General features: G+C 41.9%; 1 pseudogene; it reads right to left on the bottom strand.

Annotated features, from left to right (window-relative positions):
* Nucleotides 1-4,397: 4,397 nt before the first annotated feature.
* On the bottom strand, nt 4,398-4,516 carry LOC111733843 (annotated as a pseudogene).
* Nucleotides 4,517-7,425: the final 2,909 nt, after the last annotated feature.

Here is a 7,425-nt window from a genome sequence, read left to right as displayed (position 1 = left end):
ACCAAGAGGACCTTGTTCTGGGAGACTGAGAAAAGCCTCTGTAACCTCTGACCTGAGGATTGCTGTGGACCATGACAGACGTGTGGGGGAGGAGGAATGGCCCAGGTGTAGACACACACGGCCAAGTCCATAAACCTTCTGTCAGCATGTCTCCTGAGGCACAGTCTTCCTCACAGGGATTAGCATCCCTGCACAGCCAGCTCCCAGGGGCTGCATACTGAGGGCAACCCCAGTTTACCTGCTCCTCTGAGAATAATAATGTCGTGTCACTTGAGATCACACCTCTGTGTGGGAGTGCATTCCCAGGCCAGGAGTCTGCATTCCAGGCCAGGACCAAATTCTTCACAAAAGGGGGAAGTCTGGTTTACTGGGAATTTTTTTTTCTCTCAGCCCACCTTCCCTAATAACCCTAGAAAGTGTAGTTAATATTCATCTTGTGTTTGCAAAGTTCCTGGGCTGATGATAAATATCTCATATGGGTTCTCTTCACAACTGACCTCTGAGCATGGATATTGTTATTTTTATAATATGATGTTACATAGAAATATATAGAGACATTATAGATGAGAGACGAAGACACAAACAGATGTCAAAATTCTTTTCAGAGTTCCTACAACTGGCATATGCGGGAAGGACTGGGTTTGTGACTCATGGTTTATTCAGACACATTGAGGAGGACAGGTATTTGTGCAAAAACTGGAATGAGCTTTGCGTTCTACCACATATCTCAGGGTAGAGAATGTGGAGTCATTTTTCCAAGACTGGGAAGCCCCAAATGGCAGGAAGGGAAAGGAAATGTCCTGGTGTTAGTGACAGCAGGGGAGGACACAGATGCACAGGGTGGATGGAAGAGAGGTCAGCATAGAGGCAAGTGTGGGTTATCACAGCCATTGAAAAGAGAGGGCACCAGGTCAAATGGTGTGACAGTTCAGCTCCTCTAATGGCACAAGTCTCACAGAACTGGGAGCATACCCTGAATGGAACTGTAATGAGAAGGGAGTGCTGACCAGGTCAGCAAGGATGCTGCTCCACCTCTGTCTCAGGAGAAATAAATTCTCTCTTACCCCAATATCGTTCTGCATTCTCATATGTAATACTCTGCGAATAGACATTGTGTACATTACTCTCCATGCAAATACAGAAGAGAATACCCAAAAGAGATCCTGAAAGATTTGATGTTCCTTTCCCTCTGGCAAGAGATGGGACACACCAACTGGATCCCCAGCATGGGAGACAGGTGCAGAGAAGGGCTGCTTGAAAACACTCTAGGTCACAACAGGGAACGTTTTCCCTTAGGTTCCATGGGCAGATAGAGCTTCCTTCCTCCTCTTCCTCCATGTGACATATCCAAATGTTGACATTCAAGAGGACTATGGTTTTTCTCCAACCCTAGAAATCAGCCTGCAAATGGCCCAAAGTACTCTCCTGGACAGCTTTCTTCCCATAACAAGCCTGAGGCCCCATACGGATGTATATGCTCTTCTGATGAGGGTTCAAAAGGACTATTTTAACATTCCTGTCTCTGTTTTGTTTCTCTTTTAATAATTTTTAAAACTGGTTCTAAGCTAATCCCTGCTCCTAGGGAAATGGAAAAATGCAGGAACATGTGAGAGAACAGTATATGCATCACAAAAAAAGATTCCTGAGCTTTATACACCAATACCCACAATCGAGAACACATTTTGCAATGACTCTCAAATGTTCCACAAAAGAGTACTGAACCCTTTATGCATGTGATACACTCTGATATTTTAAATTCTATTTGTGATGTGCTATGTTATTTCATGCTAATACATTAAAAACATAAAATTCTGTTCAAGGTCTATGAAACATTCTTGGTACCTATTAATGAGTCACGACCTGCACTTTGAAAAGCCCTTCTTCATGGTGTGTGTCCACCAAGTGACCTCCTGATTTGAGTCCTGCCAAGAAGGTTCAAAGAAGCCTCATGATGGCTTTCTGGGCCAGCAACCCTGGGAAATGGTGACAGAGATACTGATAGTCTATGGACAAAGTGGGATCCAACCTGGACAGTCAGTGTACACACATCACAGCTCTATTGGTTGCTCTGGAGGGATTTCTGGGTCTGGGTGCCCATTGTGGGTAACTATGGTGGCACCCTGTTGTTTCAGTTCTCTCTGTCTGGAACAAGCTCTGGGTGGGGGTCCTGGGCATGGCCTGGCTTTGGCAACCTGTTATTCCCACCAAAAAGGCCTCTAGCAGCTTGTCCTGGAAGCACTGCTGTAGCCCTGCAGATCAGCCAAAGCACATGGATACAGCTCCCTCGTGCAGTCCTGTAGGTCAGCCAGAACACATGGCTACAGCTCCCTCCCCCACTAACAAGTGAAGGAGGAATACCACCAGTAGTACTCACTGGCGCCTCCAAGCCCCGAGAGTTTCCTCAGATCCAAGACAGCTCTTGAGGTTACCCAACCTTCTCTATGCAGTTTCTCACTTGTTCGTTTTACAGAAGCTGTTAAATTGGCACAAAGTTGTCTTTCAGGAAGAATTACTCAAAATGGAGATATGTCGTGTTTGTTGTTTTTTTTTTTCATGGGAAGCAACTAGGTCAACATTCTCCTATGCCACCATGCTGGACTCCCAGCTTCCCCAGAAGGTTTTTCAGAATGTTATATCATTAGAAACATTGTCAGATTAAACTGAAAGAACCAAAGGCAGGACAAAATGTAGGAAAGCTGTCAGAACCCTCAAAATGCTAGTACATAGAAAAGGCTAATAAAACCCCTCAATGGCAAACACGTGACACCCTTCAAGAGAAAGGAAAAATAACTCTGAGGGCAGAGTTGTAGGCCCATAGAGCAGAGCCTCCAGCCACAGGGGATTATTCTCAGGCCTTGAAACTTAATGGAATTTGCCCTAAGAGATTTTAACAATGCTCGAGACCAGACACTCCTTCCTTTCTTTCATTGTCTCCTTTTGAAATGAGAATGTCTATACCATTACCTATGCCCGTCCCAATGTATTATGGGAACATATACATTGATTTCTAGTGTCCATGTGCAAAGAGGAATTTTGCCCAAGATGGATCAAAACCTGAGTTCACCAATATCTCTTTTAGATGATGAGAGTTGGTACTTTTGAGCTGATGATATTTGGATGAGCTTTTAGGCTTAAGTTGATTCTTTAATTGATTCATAAATTTGGGATTTGGGGATAAAGTGCATGTAGTTTGCATGTGAGATGGACAAGAACCTTTAGGTACCAGAAAGCAGACTGTACTAGACTGAATAATGGCCTCCCAAAAGATAGCCATATGCTTACTCATTTTCTATGAGGATTACTTTACAATGATGATAATAATAATAATAATAATAATAATAATACAGATGTGATTCATTATTCATTTAAATATCTTGAAATAGGGGAACTACCTTGGATTATCTCATTGGGCCTAATGTATCACAAGTGTACTTAACAGAGGAAGACAGAGGGAAATTTGACCAAGACAGAAGAGAAGAAGGCAGTGGGACCTTGGAGGCAGAGATGAGAATGATGCAACAACAATCCGAAGAATTATGACAGCCACCAGAAGCTGGAAGAGGCAAGGAGTAGATTCTCTCCTAGAGTCTGGAAAAAGTATAGCCCTGCTGACACCTTGATTTCAGTCCAGCAAAATGAAGTTCAGACTTCTGGACTCCAGAGATGTGAGAGTATAAATTTCTTTAGTTTGATGCCACAAAAATTTTGGTAATTTGTTACAGCAGCCACTGGAAATTATGGGTGATTATAGAAGATTATATAGATTATGTTAAAGATTTTTTTAGTTAAAAGATGCATGCATTCATTCATCCATTCATTAAACCAACTGACAAATATTTGAGGCAATTATAGAAAAGTAATTAAAAGCACAGATTTTGGACTCAATTCAACTCAGGGGTGAATTCCAGCTCTGTGGATTTGTGACCCGGATCAGGTTGCTTACCTCTCTGAGCCTCAGTCTTCACATGTGCACAATGGTGATGAAAACAGTATTTACCTCAAGGGGAGATTGTGTAAGTTAAATGGTACAATGCCTATAAAAGAGTATTGTGCTGGGCACAAGGTCATTGCCCTGTTCCTGTCCTAAAAGAGCTCTGTCATTCTGATATGAGCAATTTTGAGAAATCAGGGCTGTGCGAGAAAAGCCCAGAAGGCACTGAGAACCCACTGGGGGTACTGGTAGTAGACATAAAAGAAACTTCCTCGAGAAAGTAACTTCTGAGGCCCTGAGGAACACAACAAGCCCTTATTACATAGACACTCTTTTTAATAGTAGTGCTGTAAATATTAGTATTAAAGGGTATAACATATTTCTGGTTATTGGGTGTTGTACAAAAAAGCACATACCAAAAAACAATTTTTAAAAACAGATATTTTTTGTTTTTATTTTTTTTTAATGCCTACAGTACCTTGTATTCTTAGGTGGTCTCCCATCCAAGTACTAACCAGGCCTGACCCTGCTTAGCTTGCAACATCAGACGAGATCGGGCATGTTCAGGGTGGCATGGCTATAAACCTAAAAGCAACAAATGAACAGGACAAACAGAGACTCATGATCATGGACTATAGTGGTTACCAGAGGGTAGAGAGTGGGGGAGGAGGGGAGAGGTAGACGGGGTAAAAGGGGTCAAATATAGGGGGGTAGGGGTAGGGTAAAGTGGGTAAAGGGGATCAAATATATGGTAGCTAAAGGAAACTGGACTTTGGGTGGTAAACACACAATAGAATATACAGATGTCAAATTATAATGTACACCTGAAAATTATATAATCGTATTAACCAATGTTATCCCAATAAACTTAATACAAGAAAAAACAGAGTTTGTAATTTTTAACTTACTGGAAAGGTCATAGGAAGTCCTAGGAAAGATCTCATATCTGAGAAAGCTGGAGATTGATGGAACAGATTTGAGATGGTGGCCTGCTTCAGATATTCAATTTTTTTTAAAAAAAACTACACAACAAATGCATAGCAAAGGGTAGGAAATAGGAGGCTGGTGGAAAAGGGAACATCTGAGCATATGCCCTGATGGGTCTATGGAAATTGGAGTGGATAATTCTGCAAGAGGGAAACCTTGCTTCAAGCAGGAAAATCATCATCTCCACCCATATTGAGAAGACATTCTTGTCCCTGGAGCCTGGATAATAGACCCAACTCCACCGCACTTGCTCTGCCCACTTCCTGACATCCAATTGGCCAGATCGAGTTCATTAAATCTTCTGATTGTTTGAAGGTCTTTTGCAGTTGAATTATGGGATTTCATCTCATCAAAAAGTGATCCTTTCACACCGCTTCACTATTGCAGTAGCTCTCTTTCTGGGCCATCCTGGATAGAAAAAGTGGGGCAGGTAAAATAGTGGGGAGCCTCTGCAGATAGCTCACATCGTTGGATCTTTGCTGTGTCTCCCGACTTCCTGAAGATCTTTAGGACTGAGAAATTACTTAAAGCCTCTCAGTGTGATCCCCGCCAGGGAGAGATAAAGGTAAAATTGGCCACATTCCGTGAGACTCTCCAATTGCTCTTCTTGGGGCAAACAAAACTCCTCTCAGTTTGAGAAACCCCCCAAATTAGGCAGACACCCTAGATTTCCTCAACCAGAAATAATAACCTCTTCTTAAGGGACACCTTTTCTTGCCACCCCTGGGATAAAGCAAAAATCTTGGTTGCAGCAACCCTTAAATGCCCTTTCACTGAGAGGCTCCCTGTGATCTCACTTTATTAATTATTTATTATTATTTTTTAAATTAATTTATTTAAATTAGTTTCAGGCATTCAGTACATTGGTTAGACATCTATATAGTTCATAAAAACAAATTCCCCAGTTGTTTCCTCCCTCCCCTGGCCCTCTACCTAGCCATCATATTAATGATAACTGCATTCCCTATGCTGTGCTCCCCATCCCCGTGACCAACTATCAACTGCTAATTTGTACTTCTTTAACCCTTCACCCCATTCTCCCAGCCCCTCAAGCCCCCTCTCCTCTGTCTGTCACCAAATTGTCCACTATATTTGTGAGTCTTTTTTGATTATCATTCTTTATTCCTGTTTTTGATACATGTTTTTTCTTCTTAAAGAAGTCCCTCCAACATTTCCTGTAATACTGGCTTAGTGGTGATAAATTACTTTAGCTTATTTTTGTCTGGGAAGCTCTTTATCTAACTCTAAGTGATAGCTTTGCTGGATAAAGTATCCTTGGTTGTAGATCCTGGGTCTTTATCCTGTTGAATATTTTTTGCCAAGCCCTTCTGTCCTGCATAGTTTCTTTTGAGAAATCAGCTGCCAGTATTATGGGTGTTCCCTTATAGGTAATTATCTGTTTTTCTCTTGCTGCTTTTAATATTCTTTGCATTTAACCTTTGGCATTTTAATTATGATGTGTCTTGGTGTGGGCCTATTTAGATCCTTGATTTTTGGAATTCTCTGAGCTTCCTGGGGTCTTATGTCCATTTCCTTCACCAGGTTAGGGAAGTTTTCCATCATTATTTTTTCAAACAGCTGTTCAACATCTTGGTTTTCTTCACTTACGCCAATCAGGCAGACATTTGGACCCTTAATATGTCCCATATGCTCCTTAAATTATTTTTATAGTCTTGGCATCTTATCTCTTGCCATTCTGATTGCAAGTCCTTGGCTTTCCTGTCCTTTAGATAGGGCATTTGATCCTTTTCTTTATCAACTTTGTTTATTCCTCTGTTTATTCCATTTAATAGAATTCTCATCTCAGATGTGTTCTTCGTTTCAGAGTGGTTCTTTTTATAATTTCCATTTCCATTTTTATGTTTTTTATCTCTTTGTTGAAGTTCTCACTGAATTTATCTACACTTCCCAAAAGTTCATTGAGCATTTTTATAACCAGTTTTCAACTCTGCATCTGTTAGATTACTTGACTCCATTATATTTGGATCTCTGTTCTGTTCTCTCATACGGTTTCTGCTTCTTTGTCTTCCCATTTTGGCTGCCTTTCTGTGTCTGTGTCTGTTTCTATGTACTAAGCAAAGCTCCTATGTCTCCTGGTTTTATTAGTGCGGATTGTGAAGTAGGTGTCCAGTGGCACAGGCCAAACTTAGCCCAAACCTCTACCCCTCCAGGGCTACCTTTTAAGATTCAACAAGCAATCCACAGATGCTGTGCTTATAGTTGCCTCAGAAGGCCACACCAGAAACTGAGGCCAGCTGCCTCCAGTGTGAGTCTAGGCGCTGCTCAGCAAGGAGCACCTGACTTGCTGAGGATATACCTGGATGTGGCTTGGGTGGGGCCATGAGATGGGAAAGGTAGGGTTTCAGGAAATCCTCTGGGAGGAGTGACCTCTGTTATCCAGTTTGATGACATCACAGCTATGGCAACACTGTGTTTGTGCACTGGGAGAGGGGAGGGTTCAACAAGGAACCATGGATACCACTGGCACTTCTGTACAGAGCAAGTCT

This window comes from Pteropus vampyrus, unplaced genomic scaffold (genome assembly GCF_000151845.1).
Source record: "Pteropus vampyrus isolate Shadow unplaced genomic scaffold, Pvam_2.0 Scaffold657, whole genome shotgun sequence".
Lineage (NCBI taxonomy): Eukaryota > Metazoa > Chordata > Mammalia > Chiroptera > Pteropodidae > Pteropus > Pteropus vampyrus.
The sequence above is the reverse complement of the archived record's forward strand: the minus strand, read 5'-3'. Positions and strand labels throughout refer to the sequence as shown.